Genomic DNA, 25,110 nt, shown 5'->3' with positions numbered 1-25,110 from the left:
AATTGAAACAAAAGAAACAATTGAAAAAATTGACAAAACTAAAAGCTGGTTCTTTGAAAAAATAAATAAAATTGGCAGACCCTTAGCCATGCTAACGAAGAGAAGAAGAGAGAGAACCCAGATTACTAGCATACGGGATGAAAAAGGCAATATCACAACAGACACTTCAGAAATACAGAAGATAATCAGAGACTATTTTGAAGCCTTATACTCCAATAAAATAGAAGATAGTGAAGGCATAGATAAATTCCTTAAGTCTTACGATCTGCCCAGATTGAACCAGGAGGATATAGACAACCTAAACAGACCAATAACAATAGAAGAAATAGAAGAAACCATCAAAACACTACCAACTAAGAAAAGCCCAGGACCGGATGGGTATACAGCAGAGTTTTACAAAACCTTTAAAGAGGAACTAACACCAATACTTTTCAAGCTATTTCAGGAAATAGAAAAAGAGGGAGAACTTCCAAATTCATTCTACGAGGCCAACATCACCCTGATTCTGAAACCAGACAAAGACACTTCAAAGAAAGAAAACTACAGACCAATATCTCTAATGAACCTTGACGCAAAAATCCTCAATAAAATTCTGGCGAACCGGATTCAAATACATATCAAAAAAATTATACACCATGATCAAGTAGGATTCATCCATGGGATGCAAGGCTGGTTCAATATACGGAAAAGAATGGAAGATATTTGAGTTTATATATATATATGTCAAAGAGAAGGATTAAGAAGAGGTTCCAATGAGGCAGGAAATAATAGCCAAAGTCCCAGTAAAAGGATTAATCTCAGAAGCTAAATACTTTTTCTAGTGAAATCAATGGGATAGTAGTTGAAAGAGGAAAAAAACCAAGGGATTCTTTCCCCCCATGACAGTTTCAAATTTTCTCAGTGAAACTGAAGACAAAATTATTAAGAGTTTTGGGGAAGATTGGTATTGTAGCTCACTGGTAGAGCACTAAGCCTTTCACGCGTGAGGCCCTGGGTTCGATCCTCAGCACCACATTAAAAAAGGCAAATGAATAAATAAATAAATAAATAAATAAATAAAAATAAAGATATTGTGTCCATCTACAACTAAAAACAAAACAAAAAAAGAGTTTTGGGGAAAGAAGAGGTATTAGGGATTTGGAATGATGGTGAAAATCTGGAATGCTAATGGAACTAAGGGGGAATATGACTAGAAATTGGTAAATGTAAGAATAGATCTTGGCCATGCGTGGTGCATGTGCCTGAAATCCCAAAGGCTCAGGAGGCTGAGGCAGGAGATTGCAAATTCAAGCAACTTTAGCAATTTAGGGAGCTCCTAAGCAACTTAGGAAAACCTTGTCTCAAAATAAAAAATAAAAAGGGCTGAGGATGTGGCTCAGTGGTTAACTGCCCCTGGGTTCAATCTCCTGTACCAAACAAACAAACAAACAAAACAAGAAAATATCCTGAAAATACCAGCAGGACTGATGTTGAAGTAGGAATGGTAAATGTTGGGGTACTTCAAGGTTTTTCGTAAAGGACAGAACACAAAAAGAACACTGACAAGAGATTCAAGAATAAATGAGAAAGCACTCATAGAAGTATGATGTAATATGTTCACTGATCAAATGATATCAAACATTAAGGAGTAAAGGAAAGAAACATCTTTAGCAACTCACCAAAGATCTCTCATTAGGATGACACCTGCTTATGCAATAAACTTTGACTTGAATTATTAGGTTAGCTAACCAATATTTTATTCACTACATATTAGTGGAGACTTCATTAAATCATCTGAGAGATATAAGTTCTATTTTTTCATCAGGCTTCTTTTAAAAGTTGATGAGGGGCTGGGGTTGTAGCTCAGTGGCAGAGTGCTCGCCTTGCATGTGGAAGGCTGGGTTCCATCCTCAGTACCATATAAAAATAAAATAAAGGCATTGTGTTCATTCACAACTAAAAAATTTTTTTTTAAAAGTTGATGAAGATAACATTCCTAAAAATTTTCACAAAAAGATAGTACTTTGAGAAGTTAAATTTGCTTATAAATATATTTTAAGAAAGCAGCAATTTTCAAATAATCATACAATGAGAAAGTTGTTGGTGTTACAATCACATTAACTATTAAGCTACCCTATTTTTAAATTCTACAATACTTTTTTTTTGGATATTTTAACTTAATTGAAATGATGATTACATCTTATAGTTGATAGCATCTTAAAATTCCTATTGATCAGAATTGTGACATTGTTGTCACTGAATGATACCTTCTAGCAAGAGTGAAAAGATACCATCATACAAAACACGAGTAATGATTTGGCAAAAAAAAAAAGAAAAAAGAAAAAAGAGAAAAGAATGCCCCCCCCCAAAAAAACCCCTCAAATACAAAAACAAATAAAAAACTTCAAGGAATATAGCAAAGTTTTCTTTGTTTTATCATCACTCTTGATGGCATAGAAGAGGATACTGTGAGAAAGAAGATAAACATAAATGAGACTCTAAGTTGAAAAATGATTTTAAAGGATGTAAGAACCACCACTGACAGAACCACTACTGACAATATTATAGAAATATTTTAACCAATTATTTTCCCCTTGTTTATGCACAAGAATGATAAGAAATTAAGAATATCTGTCAACAAAAACTAAGAATTCTTTCAATAAGTGAAAAAGTTCTAAATTAAAAGCAAGCAATATATCAAAGATTCATTAAGAGTTTTTTTTCTTAATGGCAAATAGAATAATGAGTGTTCTACAGTCTTAATTTAGATACAATAAAATATTATAAAAATTCCCATCAGTCTAAATGTCTGTGATATTCTGCTTTTTATCCCTGATTCAATAGACTTCTTAGGAAATTTTATAATTATTCTGAACATTTATATTTACTCCCCCTGAGGTCTTTTGTATGTGGTCTTCCCACCCACCCCCATCCCCCACAGGCCTTTTTTCTCTTTTGGTTCTTTTATCTCTGAAAGGACAAGAGTCTGTTTTCCTAATTTCTGGTTGTGTTGTTCTGTTGTGTTGTATCTTCAGAGTCCATTCAACAAATAATGAGCATTTACTATAATTTCCACTTTGAGCAGATTACAATTGCTCTATGTACTTTCTGAAGAAGTACTTTCTAGAAAACTCCATAGTAACCTGCTGTATGGCAATTCCTGATGAAATGGATCTGCTGTGAAACCAATGGAAAGAAACTGGGTTTTGAGAGATGACAGCTTTCTTAGGTAAATAAAGAACTAGACAGGCCTTGTAAGCAGAAAGGAATTCTACAAAGGCACATGAAAAGGCCTTGTGTTTTTGAAGAAGTAGGAGTTTGATACTGCCAAAGCTGAAAATATGTAGTACGGGTTTTACAGTTCTAAGGTTTCCACCAAATGACAAGAAGAAAAAGGAATGCAAAATCTATCTTCAAAAACCTAGGAGAATAATTGTGATTTGCATTTCTCTAATTGTTAGATATATTGAACACTTTTTCATATATTTGTTGATCAATTGAATTTTTTCTTCTGTGAAGTGTCTGTTCAGTTCCTTAGCTCATTTATTGATTGAGGTTTTTTTTTTTTTTGGTGTTAAGTTTTTTGAGTTTTTTATATATCCTACAGATTAATGCTTTATCAGAGGTGCATGTGGTAAAGATTTTCTCCCAATCTGTAGGCTCTCTCCTCACATTATTAATTGTTTCCTTTGCGGAGAAGAAGCTTTTTAATTTGAATCCATCCCATTTATTGATTCTTGATTTTACTTCTTGTACTTTAGGAGTCTTGTTAAGAAGTCAGATCCTAGCTGATGTGGTGCAGATTTGGGCCTATTTTTTTCTTATATTAGGTGCAGGGTCTCTGTTCTAGTGTAGTAGCACCCCTTTTCTCCACAGAAAAATCTTAACTAGGTTTCTCCAGAAATCTTCACCATGGCTGATTTTAGGACTGTCAGCAAAAGAGTCTCTTCTTAGAAGAGTTCAACGTAGATAAACTTCCAATTTTCATGTTGCCCTGTTTTACTTGGCCACTGGCCAGGAAGAAATCAGCACTCTAGGTGCTGGACACCCTCTTACTAGTTTTTTCACAAACATGTATCCAGTACAGTAGTTTGTAGAAATGTATAAACAAGGTCTCTGGCCTTGAGCTGGGGCTTCACAGAGATGTCTACACTTCTAAGATAAGAGAAGTTACCAATTGGCTCCAGCTGGCAGAGGGAGGAAAGAAAGGGGAGAAGAGGATGTCCCCTTATCAGGTGTTGTCCTTGAAGGGTTAACCTGCCCAGACAGTGAAAGAAAAAAAAAACTGCTTTTATGTGAACTTCTACAGACTGTGAATTTATGAGCCCCTCCCCTTACATGCTGGGTATAAAAGTCTGAAATTATCTGAACTCAGAGTTCAGAGGATTGATTGATTACAGCAGAAGCTGTGCCCTCTGAACCTGGCTGCAGCCAAATAAACTGTTTCCTGCTATCTTCAGTGCCTTGCCTCATCTGTCCCTACAACACTAGTGCCTAAGTCTTTGATCCACTTTGAGTTGATTTTTGTGCAGGGTGACAGACACAGGTTTAATTTCATTTTGCTCCATATGGATTTCCAGTTTTGCCAGCACCCTTTGTTGAATAGGCTATCTTTTCTCCAGTAAATGTTTTTGGCACCCTTTTTAGCTTCTTTTTGTTTTGGCACCTTCTTTGCTTCTTTTCTTAGCTTGAGATAACCATATTTATGTGGGTTTGTCTCTGTATCCTCTATTCTGTACCATTGGTCTACAAGTTTATTTTGGTGCCAATACCATGCCATCTTTGTTACTATAACTCTGTAATATAGTTTAAGGTCTGGTATTGTGATGCCTCCTGCTTCACTTTTCTTGCTAAGGATTGCTTTAGCTATTTTGGGTCTCTTATTTTTCCAAATAAATTTCACGATTGCTTTTTCTATTTCTATGAAGAATGTAATTGGGCTTTTAATAGGAATTGCATTAAATCTGTATAACGCTTTTGGTAGTATGGCCATTTGACAATATTAATTCTGCCTATCTAGGAGCATGGGAGATCTTTCCATCTTCTGAAGTTTTCTTCAATTTCTTTGTTTAGTGTTCTATAGTTTTCATTGTAGAGGTCTTTTACCTCTTTTGGTAGATTGATTACACACATATATATACACACACACATACACACATATATTTTAAGCTATTGTAAATGGAGTTTTCCTAATTTCTTTTTAAGTGGATTTATCACTGATGTACAGGAATGCATTTGATTTATGGGTGTTGATTTTATATCCTGCTTCTTTGCTGAATTCATTTATTAGTTCTAGAAGTTTTCTGGTGAAATTTTTTGGATCTTCTAGATATAGAATCATGTCATCAGCAAATAGTGGTAGGTTGAGTTCTTTACCTATTTTGTATCCCTTTAATTTCTTTTGTCTAATTTCTCTGGCTAGAGTTTCAAGGATGATGTTGAATAGAAGCAGTGAAAGAGGACATCATTGTCTTGTTTCAATTTTTAGTGGGAATGCTTTCAACTTTTTTAAATTTAGAATGATGCTGGCCTTGGGTTTAGCATATGTAGCTTTTACAATGTTGAGGTATGTTCTACTATCCCTAGTTTTTCCAGTGTTTTGAGCATGAAATTGTGCTGTATTTTGTCAAATGTTTTTTTCTACATCTATTGAGATGATCATGATTCTTCTTTTAAGTCTATTAATATGAAGAATTATATTTATTGATTTCTGTATGTTGAACCAACCCTGCATCCCTGGGATGAATCCCACTTGATCATGGTGCACTATATTTTAATATGTTTTTATATGTGATTTGCCAGAATTTTATTGAGAATTTTTGCATCTATGTTCATCAGGGATATTGGTCTGAAGTTTTATTTCTAAAACCAGACAAAGACACATCAAAGAATCAGGGTGATATTACCCTCAAAGAATAAGTTTAGGATTCCCTCCTTTTCTCTTTCATGGAATAACCTGAAGAGTATTGGTATTAATTCTTCTTTGAAGGTGTTGTAGAACTCAGCTGAGAATCCATCTGATCCTGGGTTTTTCTTGGTTTGTAGGCTTTTGATGGCATTTTCTATTTCATTACTTGAAATTGATCCGTTTAAAGCATGTATGACCTCCTCATTCAGTTTGGGTAGGTCATATGTCTCTAGAAATCTGTCGATGTCTTCAATATTTTTTATGTTATTAGAGTATAAATTTTCAAAACAGTTTCTAATTATATTCTGTATTTCAGACGTGACTGTTGTAATATTTTCTTCTTCATTTTGTATTTTAGTAATTTGAGTTTTCTCTCTTTTTCTCTTTATTAGCATGGCCAGGAGTTTATCTATTTTATTTATTTTTCAAAGAACCAGTTTTATTTTGTCAATTTTTTCTTTTGTTTCGATTTCACTGATTTTGGCTCTGATTTTAATTATTTCCTGTCTTGTACTGCTTTTAGTGTTGATTTGTTCTGCTTTTCCTAGGGCTTTGAGATGCAGTGTTAGGTCATTTATTTGTTGACTTTTTATTCTTTTAATGAATGTACTCAATGCAATAAACTTTCCTTTTAGTACTGTCTTCAGAGTGTCCCAGAGATTTTGATATGTTGTATCAGTATTCTCATTTACCTCTAAGAATTTTTATTTCATCCTTAATGTATTCTATTATTCATTCATCATTCAATTGTGTATCATTTAGCCTCCATTTATTACAGTAGCTTCTATTTTTTATTTTATCATTGATTTCTAATTTCATTCTATTGTGGTCTGATAGAATGCAGGGTATTATCTCTAGTTTTTTTTGTGTGTGTGTTTACTAAAAGTTGCTTTGTGGCATAAGATATGGTCTGTTTTAGAGAAGGAGCCATGTGCTGCTGAGAAGAAAGTATATTTGCTCGTTAATGGATGAAATATTCTATATACGTCTGTTAAGTCTAAATTATTGATTGTATTATTTAGTTCTAAGGTTTCCTTATTTAGTTTTTGTTTAGAAGATCTGTCCAGTAGTGAGAGAGGTGTGTTAAAAATCACCCAGTATTATTGTACTGTGGTCTATTTGACTCTTGAAATTGAAAAGGTTTTGTTTGATGTACATAGATGCTCCATTGTTTGGGGCATAAATACTTATAATTGTTATGTCCTGCTTATATATACTTCCCTTAAGAAGTATGAAATGTTCTTCTTTGCCTCTTCTGATAACTTTGGTTTGAAGTCTACATTATTTGAAATGAGAATGGAAACTCCTACTTATTTACGAAATCCAATGAGTGACAAGTTTTTCCCCATCCTTTCACCTTCAGCCTGTAGATGTCTTTGCCCATGAGGTGAGTCTCTTGAAGAAAGAATATTGTTGAGTCTTGTTTTTAAATCCAGTATGCCAGTCTTTTTAGGCTGTTAACATTCAAGGTTATTATTGAGATATGATTTGTATTCCTTGTCATTTTTTGGGGGGGTACCAGGGATTGAACTCAGGGGCACTGAACCACTTAGCCACATGCACAGCTCTATTATTATTATTATTGTTTTTTAGAGACAGGATCTCACTAAGTTGCTTAACGCCTCACTAAATTGCTGAGGCTGACTTTGAACTCGTGATCCTCCTGCTTCTGCCTCCTGAGCCACTGGGATTACAGGCATGTGCCACCATAACCAGCTGTATTCCCTGCAATTTTGATTTATTTCTGGGTTTTTGATTTGTCTTAGTTTCTCATTTGGTTGAATGTCTTTTTAGTGCAGATCTTCGCTTTGCTGGTTTTCACTATTTTTTTTTTTTCACTTCATCCTCTTGGAATATGAGAATGCCTGTAGTGTAGGCTTTCTCATTGTAAATTCTTTTTTTTTATTTGCCCAAATTGAATCAGGGTGATATAAAAATTTAAACAGACCAATATCAATCAATGAAATAAGATGCCATCAGAACCCTACCAAACAACAAAACCCCAGAAACAGATGGATACACAGTGGAGTTCTACAATACCTTTCAAGAAGAACTAATACCAACACTCTTCAATTCATTTCAAGAAATTGAAAAAGAGGCAGAACTTCCAAACTCATTCTATGAGGCCGATATCATCCTAATTCCAAAACCAGACAAAGACTCATCAAGTGAAGGAAACCTCAGACCAATAATTCTAATGAACATAGATGCAAAAATTCTCAATAAAATTCTGGCAAATTGAAAACAAAACCATATCAAAAAGATAGTCCACCACGATCAAGTGGGGTTCATCCTAGGGATGCAAGGTTGGTTCAACATACAGAAATCAATAAATGTAATTCATCACATCAATAGACTTAAGGTAAGAATCATATGATCATCTCAATAGATGCAGAAAAAGCATTTGACAAAATACAGCACTCCTTCATGTTCAAAACACTAAAAAAATTAGGGATAACAGGAATATCTCAACATCATAAAGGTTATCTATGTTAAGCCCCAGGTCAAACATCATTTTAAATGAAGAAAAATTGAAGGCATTTCCTCTAAAAATGGGAACAAGACAGGGATACCCTCTTTTACCACTTCTATTTAACATAATTCTTGAAATACTGGCCAGAGCAATTAGACAGATGAAAGAAATTAAAGGGATACAGATAAGAAAAGAAGAACTCAAATTAGCACTATTTGCTGATAATATGATTCTATATCTAGACGATCCAGAAAACTGCCAAACTAGTAATGAATTCAGCAAAGTAGCAGGATATAAGATCAACACCCATAAATCAGAGGCATTTCTGTATATCAGTGACAAATCCTCTGAAAGGGAAATGAGGAAAATTACCCCATTTACAATAGCCTCAAAAAAAGAAATACTGAGGAATCAATCTAACAAATGAGAGACCGTTACAATGAAAACTACAGAACCCTAAAGAAAGAAATCAAAGAAGACCTTAGAATATGGAAAGATCTACCTTGCTCTTGGATAGGCAGAATTAATATTATCAAAATTACTATACTAACAAAAGCACTATACAGATTTAATGCAATTCCAATCAAAATCCCAGTGTCATTCCTCATAGAAATAGAAAAAGCAATCATGAAATTAATCTGCTAAAGCAGGTGGCATCACTATACCAGAACTTAAACTATATTACAGAGCAATAGTAACAAAAACAGCATGGTATTGGGACAAAAACAGACTGGTTAGACCAACGGTACAGAATAGAGGACACAGAGACTAACCCACAAAACTATAATTATCTTATATTAATCAGACAAAGGTACCAAAAACATGCACTGGAAAAAAGATAACCTCTTCAACAAATGGTGCTGGGAAAACTGGAAATCCATATGCAACAAAATGAAATTAAACCCTACCTATCACCATGCATAAAACTCAACTCAAAATGGATCAAGGACCTAGGAATAAAACTGGAGACTCTGCGTCTAATAGTAGAAAATGTAGGTCCTAATCTTCATCATGTGAGATTAGGCCCTAATTTCCTTAATAAGACTCCTTTGGTGTAAAAATTAAAATCAAGAATAAATAAATGGGATAGATTCAAACTAAAAAGTTTCTTCTTAGCAAAATAAACAATCTGTGAGGTGAAACAGAGAGCCTACAGAATGGGAAAAAATTTTTACCCATCATACATCAGATAGAGCACTAATCTCTAGGGTATATAAAGAACTCAAAAAGCTAAGCACCAAAAAACCAAATAACCCAATCAATAAATGGGCCAAAGACCTAAACAGACACTTCTTAGAAGATGATATATGATCAATTAACAAATATATGCAAAAATGTTCAACATCTCTAGCAATTAGAGAAATGCAAATCAAAACTACTCTAAGATTTCATCTCACTCCAGTTAGAATGGCAGCTATTATGAAGACAAATAACAATAAGTATTGGTGAGAATGTGGGGAAAAAGGGACACTCATACACAGCTGGTGGGACTACAAATTGGTGGAGACAATATGGAATGCAGTATGGAGATTTCTTGTAAAACTGAGAATGGAACCACCATTTGACCCAGCTATCCCTCACCTGGGTCTATACCCAAAGGACTTAAAACCAGCATACTATAAGGACACAGTCACATCAATGTTTACAGCAGCACAATTCACAATAGCTAAATTGTGGAACCAACATAGGTGTCTTTCAGTAGTTGAATGGATAAACAAGTGGTATATATACACAATGGAATATTACTCAGTAATAAAAGGGAATGGATGGAGTTGGAGAATATAATGCTAAGTGAAGTTAGCCAATCCTAAAAAAACAAATGCCAAATGTTTCCTCTGATATAAGGAGGCTGATTCATAGTCAGGTAGGGAGAGGGAGCATGGGAGGAACAGATGAACTCTATCTAGATAGGGCAAAGGGATGGGAAAGGAAGGGAGTGGGCATGGGGTTAGAAATGATGGTGGAATGAGATGGACAGCATTCTCCAAAGTATTTGTATGAAGACACAAATGGTGTGAATATACTTTGTATACAACAGAGATATGAAAAATTGTGCTCTGTATGTATAATATGAATTGTAATGTACTCTGCTGTCATATATAACAAATAGAATAAATTTTTTAAATGTATTTTTTAGTTGTAGTTGGAGACAGTACCTTTATTTTATTTATTTTTATGTGGTGCTGAGGATCAAACCTAGGGACTCACACATGCTAGGTGAGTGCTCTATCACTGAGCCACAATCCCAGCCCCAATTGTGAATTTTTAATTCTTTTAATTTTTGTTTATCATAAGATGTTTTAATTTCATCTTCAAATCTGAAACTTAATTTTTCTGGATATAAATTTCTTGGTTGGCAACCGTTTTCTTTCAGAGCTTAAAATATATTATTCCAGGACCTCCTAGCTTTGAAGGTCTGGGCTGAGAAATCAGTTGAGATACAAATTGGTTTCCTCCATACATAATTTTTTTTCTCTCACAGCCTTTAAGATTTTATCTTTTTTTCTCTGTGTTAGTCATTTTCATTATAATTTGCCTTGGTGTGGGTCTGCTGTCATTTTGTACATTTGGGGTCCTGTGAGCCTCTTGTATTTGATTTTCCATTCCATCCTTTAGGTTTGGGAAATTTTCTGTTATTATATCATTGAAAAGATTGTGCATTCTTTTGGTTTGTATCTCTGCTCATTCATCTATTCCAATAACTCTTAAATTTGGTCTTTTCATGTTATCCCATAAATCTTGGATGTTCTGTTCATGGTTTCTTACCATCTTCTCCACATGTTCAACTCTATTTTGTCTTCATTGTCTGAAGTTCTGTCTTTCAAGTGGTCTAGTCTTTTGGTGATGTTTCCTATTGAATTTATAATTTGTTTACTGATTCCTTCATTTCGAGGATTTCTGCTTGTTTTTTTTTTTTCATGATCTCTAACTCTTTGTTGAAGTGGTTTTTCACGCCGTATATTTTTTCTTTGATTTCACTCCTTATACTATCCTTTACTTCACCAATCAATTTAACTACATGATATAATCTCAACTGCTTCTTGGCAAATCAAAACTACTCTTAGATTTCATCTCATTCCTGTCAGAATGGCAATCATCAAGAATACAGGCAACAATAAATGTTGGCAAGGATGTGGTGAAAAATGTACTCATACATTGCTGGTGGGACTGTAAATTGGTGCAACCACTATGGAAAGCAATATGGAGATTCCTCAGAAAATGGGAATGGAACCAACATTTGACTCAGCTATCCTACTCCTTGGTTTATACCTAAAGGACTTAAAATCAGCATACTATAATGACGCATCCACATCAATGTTTATAGCAGCTCAATTCACAATAGCTAGACTATGGAACCAACCTAGGTGTTCCTCAATGGATGAATGGATAAAGAAAATGTGATACATATACTCAATGGAATATTACTCAGCTTTAAAGAGTGAAATTATGGCATTTGCCAGTAAATGGATAGAGTTGGAGAATATCATGCTAAGCGAAATAAGCCAATCCCACAAAACCAAATGCCAAATGTTTTCTCTAATATGCAGATGCTAATTCACAAGGCAGGGGGACACTAGGGAAGAACAGCATTATCTTAGATTAGGTAGAGGAAAGTGATGAAAGGGGAGGGGAAGGAATGTGAGGATAGGAAAGATAATAGAATGAAACAGACATTGTTCCTGTATGTATGTATGTGACTACATGACCAATATAATTCTGCAATGTACACTCAGAAAAATGAGAAATTATATCCCATTTATGTATGATATATCAAAGTGCATATATGCATTGTACTGTCATGTATAAATAATTAAAACAAAAACAAAAACAAAAAAACCTAGGAGAGTCCTGAAATCCCAAATTAGTATATATGAAGACAGAAAACAGAAGGAAGAGTGGTAAATGACCTGCAGAGTGGGATACTGATGACAGCAAACCAGTTCATCTTCCACAAATCAAAAGATAACGGTACCCTAGAAAATGGGGTAAAGAAGTGAACACTGGGACATTGATTAGACCTCCTACACTCATTCTACAAATCAGAAAAAAACTCTTTTATCCTGATGAAGACTGTAAATTTATTTGCTGGGGGGAGAAACTGAACCAGAAAAGCACTAATACCAGGGGGCATCAGACACAGAAGGCAGTAAAAGACTGAAGATAAAGGAAAATTGAGTAGAAATCTAAATATCAAACAGTGAGTCAATTAGCCAGCTCCTCACCACCACCATTCTCCCCCAGCCCTGCCCCCAAAATTGCTTATTACCTCCAGCTCCTAATCCTCACTGTGGATTAAAGAATCCTTTTCTGGACAAATAAAAATCTCCTCAAGGTACATGATCACCCTAAGTGAAGCCTATTAATTGATGTATGGTATCCACAAACACACAGCTTCCTTTCAGCTTTTCAGAGCCTCACTTTTATTTTAAATAAACTTTACTGATACATAATTGACATACAGAGTAGTTAAGTGCATACTGAAATCTGTTATGAGATTTGTCAAAAATCATGTTTACTAATTGCCAAATTCCCCCACCTAAAATATCCAACAACCACTCATCTGATGCCTATCATTATAGACTAATCTTATCAGACTCTACCTTCATATGAATGTAATCATATAATATATACCTTACTGTTTGGCTTCTCTCACTTAGCACAATAGTTTTGAAAGTCATTCAAGTTACGTTACGTATCAATTATAAATTCCTTTTGAATTCTAAATGAATCAATTGCTGAGTAAATCCACAGTTATGAAAATATCAAAATTTGTTTAATCTATCAGCTGATGATGGGGCTCATAGCTTCAGAAGTTTCAATTCATAGAAAATGTCTGCATTGTTCTGGGCCCACAATGAGGCAGTACATCATGGAGGAAGGGCCCAGCACAAAAAGCTGCCTAGCTCATGGTGGGGTCCAGAGGCAAAAAGAGAGGGAAAAGGGACCACAGGAAGAACAATGCTTTCAGGGCACCCCCTGCTTTGCCCCCAGTGACTCATCTCCTCCAGCCACACCCCACCTGCCTACAGCTAAAACTCAGTCAGTCCATTCCAGCTAGGATTGACTAATTAGGTTTACAGCTCTCACAATTCAATCATTTCATCTCTTGATATTTCTGTGTCTAAGAGAAGAAAAAGTAGGCCCTAATCTCCATCATGTGGGATTAGGCTACAACTTCCTTAATAAGACTCCTTTGGCACAAGAATTAAAATCAAGAATCAATAAATGGGATAGATTCAAACTAAAAAGTTTCTTTTCAGCAAAAGAAACCATCTGTGAGATGAATAGAGAGCCTACATCTTGGAAGCAAATCTGTACCCCTCACACATTAGAGCACTAATCTCTAGGGTATATAAAGAAATCAAAAATCTAAGCACCAAAAAAACAAATAACCCAATCAATAAATAGGCCAAAAACCTGAACAGACACTTCTCAGAAGATGACATACAATCAATTAACAAATGTATGAAAAATTGTTCATCATCACTAGCAATTAGAGAAATGCAAATCAAAACTACTCTAAGATTTCATCTCACTCCAGTCAGAATGGCAGCTACTATGAAGACAAACAACAATAAGTGTTGGTGAGAATGTGGGGAAAAAGGTACACTCATACATTGCTGGTGGGACTGCAAATTGGTGCAACCAACATGGAAAGCAGTATGGAGATTTCTTGGAAAACTGAGAATGGAACCATTTGACCCAGCTATCCCTCACCTGGGTCTATACCCAAAGGACTTAAAAACAGCATACTACAGGGATACAAACACATTAATGTTTATTACTCAATTCTAAGAGTTCTGTTTTATATTTTAGATATAGATATCATCTCCTAGTCTATGGCTTCTTTCCATTTTCTCAACAATAGCTTTTGAAAGTAGGAAGTTTTTTTAGTTTGTTTTTGGACAGGATCTCACTATATCTCCATACTGGTCCTGGATACATTAATCTTCCCACCTCAGCCTCCTGAGTAACTGGTACTATAAGTGTGTGCCATCATGAAGAGTAATACATTTTAATCTTATTAATTTTTATTGTCTGATTAATCCAGTTTTCTTTTATTATTAATACATTTGTATGCTGAGATCTTTGCCTATCCTTTGGTCACAAAGATTTTTGAGCTTTTTTTTTCTTTATTGTAGTTTTATAGTTTCAGCTTATTTTTAAAACTATACCTACTTTTAATTAATTTTTATGTATGCTATGAGGTTGAGTTTGAAGATCATCTAGCAACATTTGTTCAAAACACTGACTATTCTGGGGCTAGGTATGCAGCTTGAAGGTACAGGTCTTACCTAGCATGCACAAGGCCCTGGGTTTGATCTCTAGAACCACAAATAAAAAAAAAAGACTACTGCCCCTATTGAATTATGTTGGAGCCTTTGATGAAAACCAACTATATATGGGGCTTAATTCTGAATTCCCTATAATTTTCTCTCTCTCTCTCTCTCTCTCTCTCTCTCTCTATATATATATATATATATATATATATATATATATATACACACACACACATATTGATACTATTCTGCCTTAATTATTGTAGAATTAGAGTAAGTATGAAAATTATAAAACATATCTCTCAATTCTTTCCCCCAGAATTGTTTTGGATATTCTGGGTTCTTTGCCTTCCACAAAAACAGTGGGATCAGCAATCTTCACAAAGCCTGCTGGAATTTTAAGTGGAATTTCATTCAATCTCAATTTCCATTTGGTGAAAATAGAGATCTTAACAGTATCAAGTCTCCAGTCCACAAACATAGTATATCTGTTTGTTTATTTAGATGCTCTTTAATGTTTTCAGGACTTTCATTAAATTTTTCTCGAATATGTCTTGTTATGCTAATTAAAATGACACTATTATTTTACTTTCATTTTATATACTGTTCTTTGCTGGTACAGAGAAATACAGTTGATCAACCTTATCACTTTCTACCTTGCTAAATTCGCTTATTGTATTTTTTTTGTGTGTAAATCCATTGAGATTTTCTATATAGATAACTGTATTGTCTGAGAATAGACACAGCTTTACCTTTACCATGCCTTGCTGCCATACTGGCTAGGATTTCCAGAATAATGCTGAATAGAAGCAGTGAATTCAGAAATCCTTGCCCTGTAGTTGATTTCAGGGAAGAAGTATTCAGTCTTTCACCATTAAGTATGATAACAGCTGTAGGACTTTTTGTAGATGCCCATTATCAGGCTGAGAAAACTCCCTTCTATTTCTAGTTTGTTGAGTCTTATAAAACTTTATGTGTTTTTAATTCTATCAAATATTTTGTGTGCATCTAATGAAATGATCATATAATTTTTATCCTTTATTTTGTCAATGTGGTAAAACAGGCTGAGAGCCAAAATTCATAATGTTTAAAATTAATGAATGATGAATTAGCAATAAGTATGAATTTAGAAATTTGGAGATAATCAGAAGAAGAAATAGTGAAGAAAAATTTGACAGTTTTTTAGGAGCATGCCTACTTGGGAATGGAAACTGGTTAATAAAACTTTACACAATACAAATTTAATGATGGTAATTTTTAAAAAGCCTTTTATAATGATTCTTTAAACATGAAAATAATATTACAAATTTTAAAAATTAAAAATAAGTTGAAGGGAGATGTGAAGATGATCTCTATGAAGATGTAGAGCTAAGGCTGGCTGGAGGGTCAAGGGTAGAGGGAAAATGAATTCAGCTTTATTTTCATGTTTCAGTGACACACTCAGAAGACACTCCTCATTCAGCTGGATATACTTGGCAGCAAGAGAGAGTTGAAGAAAAAGATTTGGGAGTAAGTACCAAAGATAAGGGTTTTAAAGCCAGAAGAATAGATGAGACTTAGCATGCACTGTATGTGAAAAGGTCAAGTACAAAATTCTGAGGAAGGCTGGCATACATAAGGCATGGAGAAGGATGTAAGAAGGGAGACAAAATGAATATTCAAAAGACAGGTGGAGAACCAGCAAAATATGTCACTGAATTCAAGGCAGGAAAGTGTTTCCTTCTTCCAACTTGTTGGATTTTGAATTCGGAGAAGTTTGTTTGTTTAACAAGCATCAGAGCTTATTTTGCTTTTATGGGTGTTTCTTCCTAATTTCATAAAGAAACTTGGGAAGTTAATAAAACTTCACACAATACAAATGTAATGATGGAAAGTACAGAAAGGTGTTACAAATATTTTTATGTTGCTATTTATTTGTTCCATTTCAGGAAACATCTGGAGCAGGCAGTATGAAGTAAAGAAATTCCATTGTTTTATCTCAGCTGATGAAAGAGTTCAAGAAGAAATGATCAACATGAACTGTAGATACAAGAGAGCACTGATTGAATATCCATGTTAGTTAGTGGGTCATTTAAAAGCTGAGAGCAGAAGAAATTTTAGAAGTGTCTTTAAAATTTTTTATTTAACAGGGTACAGAAGGTATGATGATTCAGAAGTAATGAGTCATTTAAAAATAATAAAACTATTGCTTTGCCTGGAAAACATGGGCAATCATTCATGGATGACTCAATATGGAAATTGCTTCTAAGAGAAGAGTCAAGAGGAATACAAAACAGGTACCCATAGAACTACTTGATGGATAAAATGACGAGACCTGGGATATTCAATTTATTTTTACTTCAAATATAGTTGAGAAAATAAATTGACAAAGGGAACTCGTCTCAAAAGGGATTATTTTCTGATGTTCAAAGAAACTATGTATGTAATATGAAAGAAAAATTAACACTCTAGATTTAGTAATATAATAATATTACTAAAAGTAATATAATAATATTCCAGGAGCAGGCCTAATTTGAGCATATAGAAATTAGGAAGTGCTTTAAAACTTACCTTTATCTTTCTTCCCGTAGAGGAATAAAGTGTGGTTAAGGGAAAAGCATCAGGTGGGCAGTAAGGAGCTCCTGGTCCAGCTTCAGCTTCTGTACTGTCTACTTTGGTAGTCTGATAACTTGGTCAAGTCACTTCAGTCACCGAGATTTCACCTTCTCCTCTGTGGGGTGGGAAAAAAAAAACATGCTGAAAGATGGCTTTGAGGTCCAGACAACATGAGAAAAACAAAACTTGTTTTTTTTTCTTGGTTTCAATTAGGAAAATGTTATATTTTGCCAGCAAACTATTTTTTATTATTTGATGGAAGATAATGAACTGGCTATTCATATTTAATTGCAAAACTATGGATTTCCCTGAGAACTGGCTCCAAAATAAAAATTTGTGGTTAAACTTATATAGTTTTGTAATTTAAAAAAATTCTCAGGCTAAGGGTGCAGCTCAATGGTAAAGCACTTGTGGAGCTTTTGTGAGAACTCGAGTTCAATGCCTAGTGCACGTGTGTGCACACAAAAAATTTCTATTATATATTCCAAAACATCACAATAGTTGTCTCTGTCTAGCTGATAGTATTTTAAATCACACATTTTCCTTTTCTAAGTATTTTTCTTAATTTGGAGATCATATAAAAATCAGATAGCATTCTCTATGGGGGAAAAATCCCTTGGACAGTTTAGAACATGTATACTTTAAGCACAGTTTAATAAACATTTGAGTACTACCTCAGACTAGGTACTCTTCGAGATAGTCCAATTCTACAGTATTACCTCATGTAGCTCTCAGTACGAGTGGGGAGAAAAAGAGGATACCTAATCTTTAGGTGGAGGAAAGAGTTCCAAGAGGAGGGACAACTAAACCCAGTCCTGTAGCACAGCAGAAGTAGTTGACCACAGGAAAGAAGGGGAAATGCTGGGAGAGCAGAGGGAGCAATATAGAAGGTGGCATGGGATTTACCAGGAGTTTGGTTTTATTAATCAAGTGTCAAGCTGGCTTCCAGGAGCCAAAGCTAAAGGGGTAGGACAGAGGTAACTGCTTCAGAGAACTCTTTTTCAAATGGAGAGGGAGGAGAAACATGGTTGGATTTAAATTGTAGGTAGAGCACTTTATGTAGTACTGTGGAGGACAGACTTAGGAAAGCAAGACAAAGTGAAGTAAACCAGGTAGAAGGCCTCTGCAGACTCCAGAGAGAATCCATGAGGGGGTAACTGGCTTAAGTGACTAACTCATGATCAGAAAACTATGAGCAGAATTTATCTTTAAATTCTGTGCCTTCCTACACCCTGGTGTAAGCACAAATTCTGGTCAAAGTTGAAAAGAGATCTTAATTATTTTATCTTTATTATGTAAACTATGGATATATTTCTTAAAAATACTTCATTCATTAATTTATCTTAAGTACCAAATGTTCAGCACACTGCAGAAAACAAGTCATCTTCTGTCTTGTAGGAATTTATGGGATAAAAGAAATGAGAAAAAAAGAATAGGTAAATTAATTCAATAGTTATTTACTGAACTCCTCCTGAACCCTGATGGAGGTAACATTTTAAAGACAGTTCCTTTTAGGACATAATTTTTATGGCCTTCTTTGCTTTCCTGAGGAGTTCATTGTGGCACAAGCGAACAGAGAATTCACAGAGCCAAGTAGGCAATTCTAAGGTAAAATAAACAGAAGCACAGGGTCAGGGAAAATTTGCTTGAATGGGATAAGAGAAAAATCCCAAAGAATGGTATAGGTGGCAGTGATATGGAGAGGAGCCTGGAACTGACTTTGGCACATGACAAATGATTTCTGGTTTTTGTTTTAAATAGGTTTAATCATGATAGAAGTAATGACTATAGAAGTAAGACATACTGGAATGAAGTCAGAAAGACAAAGAAAGCAACAAAGATCAAAGAGGTAGTGTCAATGTGTCAAAAATATCCTTTTTGGGTTTATATATATATATATATATATATATATATATATATATATATATACACACACACACACACACACACACACACACACATGAACAGGCATGAGTTTTTTTGTGTTTTTCTTTAAAACAAAAGTGAGATTATAGCTTATTTCCTGTTTTCCCCACTTACTATGAACAAACTTCTTTCCATGAAAATAAAAATCTATTATCACACAAACTTATATACAATACTAAATTTATTTATTCAATTCTCTACTAAGGTACACCAGGCTGTGTAAGACACAGAAAGGAAGCAAGAAGCAAATGCTAAAACTGACAACAGCTGTGGTAGGATTCTGAATTCTAAAGGTGGAAAGAGGTAGGAGATATAGAAGCTCAAGAGATTTTAGTGCTCCAGACACAGATGAATAATGTCTGAAACAGGAATTCTTTGTGAATGAAGAATAATTTCCAAAAGGAAAACAAAAAAAAAAAGAAAAAAAGAAAGAAATACTGTAACACACTAAAAATGAAGTAATTTCAAATCTTCACATCTGCAGAACAGATAGAATGTCAGAGAACTCACTCAGACAACCAAAAAGAGTGGGTGGACTGCCAGGAAAAAAAAAACAAGCGTTGTTCTAATGATCATCCACAACCACAGTTTTGCAAGGAAGTGAAAGAGCTCCCCAAATTGTGCTCTAATGTGCACTGAGCCTTTATCTTAAGTTGCTAGATGGCTGAAAGACTTTGTGAATCCTCTTCCACTTCCTCAAGAGTTTGCACAGGCTCTGTGGGTTACACACTGCTTGTCAGAGTTCCTTTGGAAGCTGCTAAAACTAAACATTTTCCGATTCAGCAGGAACAGCTCTATCTTTTTAGATACAGGATCTTCAAAAAAGGTTTTACTTGAAAAAACAATTACTTAATTAAAAAGTATTAAACTCACAGGGTTAAACAAATAACATTAGCCTCATTTGTTAATCACAAAGGAAAATGTAAATTTATAATACAAAGCTCTTAAAGTTACTACTTTTAACATATTAGTCAAATTTAGCACCACTACTGGTGTGATAATCAGGTAATATGTACTTCCACACAGTATAAAATGAGGACTGCAGTATTGTCTATGAATTTGATATTTTTTTGTTTTGGACACATTTTTAGGATATCTAGCAGATATCTGGGCTGGAATCTGGGCTGGAAATTTGGGAATCATAAAGTCATTAAATTTGATAAAACACTCAAGGAAAGAAAGATTACAGAAAGTAAAAAGGAGACATCTAAAAACTGAGCCCTGTGATACTCAAACATGCAGAACAGTGCTGGCCAACGAAACTTTCTGTGATTATGAAATATTCTCATTATATGTATCACTTGAGAGAGAGCCACTATACACAGGTGGCTACTGAACACTGGAGATACACCTAATGCAACTGAATAACTAAAATGTAATTGAAATAGGTTCACATAGCTAGCAGCTGCAGTACTAAGCAGCATATATCCAGAGTTTGGGAAAGGAAAAAGAAATTAGCAAGGGAAACTGAAAAAAAGTGGCCAGAAAGGGAGGAACTATTATGAGACACTTCTCTATGGGTCTGTCATATTTCTGTATAAGTGAGGCAATGACAATGTTGGTAGTCAGTGATAAATGATAGTTCTGGACTATTTCCCAAAAATGTTTGTATAGTGAAGAGTTTTGGGAGACTAGACCTCTAAAGGTAATAATTATTGCCCAATACAATAAAGATGTATCTCCTTCAGATTAGGTTTCCTTTTCAATAATACAAAACAATATGCATGCATATTAGCTACCTTCTTCACATTGTCCTAGGAAAAATGGGGCCAAGGAAAACTAGTACAAAAATACGGATTCTCTGGCTACTGCTGTAATAGCCTTCTATCTCAGATCCAAAAGTCTGTGTCTTCTACCAATATTCATGAATTTATGGCAGATTAACTTGTTAACTTACAAATCAGGCAAAATCTTAGATCCTTCATAATTTTTGACAGGTATCTTAGAAGCCATGTGAAGATGTTTCAAGGAGGAGAAAATAATCAACTCAGCTCTAGAATGTCAGATAAAAAGAAATGACAGTTGGGGGGTTATCACTGATAACTGAAAAGAGCAGTTTTGATGAAACTGTGGAAGAAGTCTGACTGGTTTGAGTTTAAAACATGAGCAAAGAAAAATTTACCAAAAGAATATAGATAATTGTTTCAAGAAGTTCTGCTGTAAAGTTTATGTGAGATAAGGCAATAGCTAGAGGGGAAAGTGGAGTCAAGAACTAAAAGCATATTTTTATACATAAGAGAATGATTTAGAAGAGGAGAAAACTGATGGCACAAGAGAATTGCAAAGTACTAGTTGGCTAATTCTTTCCTGGTAACGAGAAAAAACAAAATATATGAATGTTCCTATAGGTGGTGGGCAGCTATAATTATAAAAGTCCTTTTCTAAGTCGGTTTACTCAGTGAGACAGGAAGCAAGGACATCCTTTGAAAGTGAAGAATGAGGAAGAGAGATTGAATATGTGAAAAGACTAAAGATACAAAACAGTCATTCTCGAGGAGATGAAACTGAGATAAATGAGTGGGGAAATCTGGTATGATTGCCAGGTAACTCTTAGGGTCCACTTGAAATTATGATCATAAATTTAATTCAAGTTCAGTAGGACTTGCATTAAACATGCATGGAATAGGCAAAGAATTAGATTAACTGGTACTATAGTTTAACCAAGTGAGGCTGCTGACGTGAGAAGGAAGCAAAGGAATTGAGGATGTACTTAAGGGAGAAATGATAAAATCTAAGTCTCTACCCCTCATATCCCCTGAAACCTTAACCTTTCCACTGAGCTCGGTGGTAGTTATCAGCAAAATCCTCATATCCTTGACCTCTTCTCAGAAGTTTTCAACTTCTTTCATCTTCTTATTTAAACTGAAACTTGTCTCTTTTCTGAAGATTCTGCTTTCCCCATAACCCTTTTAGATGAGGACTCTTTCTCTTCCACACTCCTCAAACAAAAAGCCTGGTAAGTGCCCTTCTTATTCCTCTCTGCTAATATCCAGAACATTCTCCAGTTGTTCTGAATCACATATCAGATTTGACTACCCACTACCTTTCCTATGACAGTCATTTATGACTCCCCAAGATCACTCCTTTGATTCTTCGATAATTTTAGGGTGTGGCTCACAGTCATTCTAACACTGCTCTGTTCTAATTCTTATTGATTTTAACATCCAAACAATCTGATATCCTGGTTTCTTAGTTTCCTAATCTTATCTCCACAAAACATTGATCTTGTTCTCTACCCTGTCTCAGCCACTTTCTCCCATGGTTAAACTCTTAAGCCTTTATACCATCTAAGGGTACAGTTTAATAACCACACATCTGGGGGAGCATCATTTAAAAGAATCTACTGATGAATTTGTAGTAAGATCATCCCTATATAGGCCTCTATTGGCAGAGTTAAGGGAATGGCAATACATCGGGCATAAGACCACACTCTGCGGGAATTCATGCTACCATCAACAGATAACAAAAGGCAAGTAGAGAACTAGACATCTATCTTGGGTCGATGTTCCTTAAGTTGCAGGAATGGTGTATGTATGAAAGGTTGGAGTAGAGACAAAAGTTTCTTGTTATGATGACCCTTCTTTCCTCAGGCACTCAAAGGGAAGATTAATATTATTACATTATCATCATTCCTGAAGTACAGTCATGTACTGCTTAATATGTTTTGAGAAATGCACTGGCAAGCAATGTTGTTGCTATGTGAATATCACTGATTGTACTTATATAAACCTAGATGGTAGAGCTTATTTCACATCAAGGCTACATGGTATAGCCTACATTCTTAGGCTACAAACTTGTACAGCATGTTAGTGTAATGATACTATAGGAAATATAATTTAAAAGTATTTGTATATCTAAACATATCAGAACATACAAAAGATACAATAGAAATATGGCAAAAGAACTAACATGCCAAACTTTAGTTAGGAGACAGCCCAGGTGGCAGTGCTCAGCACAGAATACTCAGCTATCCTAATGACTGTCCTGCAGCATTTGGAATGTATGTCAGCGTCACCTGGTGGGCAAGATGGCTACCATCACGTCAGGGTAGGTCCCTCCCTATACTCTGTGTACTCTAATCACTGATGGGTCAGCTCAGGAGACTCTCATATCCTTCTTGGGTTTCCCCTTCTTAGGATACAGTTCTGGGATATTTCCTGATAGCAATCTAAGGTAATTAAGAGCTCTTCTAACTTCTTTTCCTCATCCCAGTATCATGATTTTTCAGCTTTAACCAGTGATTTCAAAATATGATGTCTAGATTTCCAGTTGTTTTCAGTCAGTGGGAAAGCTACTTTATCATGGAGGATTCAAAAGCAGAAGTCCTTTCTGTGAGTCAAAGACAAAAAAACCCAAAATCCAAATGTTCTATCTGATACGCAGATGCTGACTCACATTTGGTGGGTCACATTTGGTATGTATGTATGTATGAAAGGTTGGAGTAGAGACAAAAGTATCTTGTTATGATGACCCTGGAGGTTCACCAGGCAGGGGGAAATGCGGATAGGGGAGGGGGAGATGGGAATGGGAAAGACAGTAGAATGAACCAGACATAAATTTCCTATGTTCATATATGAATACATGACCAATGTAACTCCACATGGTGTATAATCGTAAGAATGGGAAGTTATACTCCATGTATGTTTGACAAAATATACTCCACTGTCATGGATAACTAAAAAAGAACAAATTAAAAAAATAAGTCTGATTTGGTGTCAACATACCTTATATATAATCAGAAATATGATAAATTATTGTATAATGGTGTATTAAAATTGTAATGAAAAAAAATTTTTTAAAATAAATTTAAAAAATAAATAAATAAGTCTGGCTGCCTTTTTAGTGTTTAGATGTTGCTATATAAAATTAAAAGTAGTAGTTTCCCAGTAGTGAGTTGTATGTAATACTTCCTTCATAAATCAATTGTTTGAAAAAGGAGAAAAAAAGAGGTATAACACTATTTTTTATGTGTGTATAGGGCACTTACCATGAATGGAATTTGCAGGACTAGAAGTTGCTCTGGGTGAGTCAGTGAATGAGTAGTCAGTGAATGTAAAGGCCTAGGACATTACTGTGCACTACTGTAGACTTTAAACTACTTTAAGCTACTTAGATATACTAAACTTCTTATCAAAAATTCTTTCTTCAATAGTAAATTAAACAGTTTATTAAAACTTTTTTCTTTATGAACTTTTAACTTTATGGCTGTTATATAGTAACAAACACACTATATAGCACAAAAATATTTTTCTTTCTTTATATCCTTATTCTATAAACTTTCTGTTTAAATTTTTTTAAACTTTTGCTAAAAGTAAAAACACAAACACATACATTAGCCTAGATTTACACAGGTCAGAATCATCAGTATCATTGTCTTCCACCTCCACATCTTGTTCCACTGGAAAGTCTTCAAGGGCAATAACATGCATGAGGCTGTTTTCTCTGATAATAGTGACTTCTTCTGGAATCCCTCCTGAAGGACCTGCCTGAGGCTTTTGTTGAGGTGTCACTCTTATCAGAAGTGCATCCATGTGGTTTGCTTGGTTTGTTTCTTTGTTCCATCCATCACAGATTTGCTTGCAAGCAGATAATGTACTCTGAATATCCCTCTCTATTAATAAAAACTTTTTGGTGTTGGGGCCCATATTTTTAAACTTTTTAAGGAGCATGCTGAGGTCTGAGAAGCTTCTGCTAAACTCTTCACTGTGAATTTTTTGGGGAGTTCTTTTTTATCTCCTGAAGTTTCCTTTTCTCTTATCTCTTATGCCAATGCTGAACTTAAGTGTTATCTCCATTTCACAGATGAGGAAATTGAGGCTGAAGAGAAGTTTAAAAACTTGTTAGTATTACTCAGAAATTATAAGAGCTGTGATTTGAGTTAAGGTTTCTCTAATGTCAACCATTCTTTTTGTCCTATGCTAAGTCTACATGAAAGCTAAAGGAGCTAG

General features: G+C 34.8%; 1 protein-coding gene across 2 annotated transcripts in view; it reads right to left on the bottom strand.

Annotated features, from left to right (window-relative positions):
* Positions 1 to 25,110, bottom strand: part of Ppp2r3a (protein phosphatase 2 regulatory subunit B''alpha) — a 175,870-nt gene that overhangs the window by 135,173 nt on the left and 15,587 nt on the right. Inside the window, exon 2 of one of the 2 annotated variants that reach the window (XM_026384073.2) lies at positions 17,192 to 17,351. The gene's annotated coding sequence lies outside the window, so the exon portion shown is untranslated. Of the gene's footprint in view, positions 1 to 17,191; positions 17,352 to 25,110 lie in introns of those variants that run through there. The other variant, XM_026384076.2, reaches the window with a different exon arrangement.

The sequence above is a fragment of the Urocitellus parryii genome, chromosome 2 (genome assembly GCF_045843805.1).
Source record: "Urocitellus parryii isolate mUroPar1 chromosome 2, mUroPar1.hap1, whole genome shotgun sequence".
In the NCBI taxonomy this organism is placed as follows: Eukaryota; Metazoa; Chordata; class Mammalia; order Rodentia; family Sciuridae; genus Urocitellus; species Urocitellus parryii.
The sequence above is the reverse complement of the archived record's forward strand: the minus strand, read 5'-3'. Positions and strand labels throughout refer to the sequence as shown.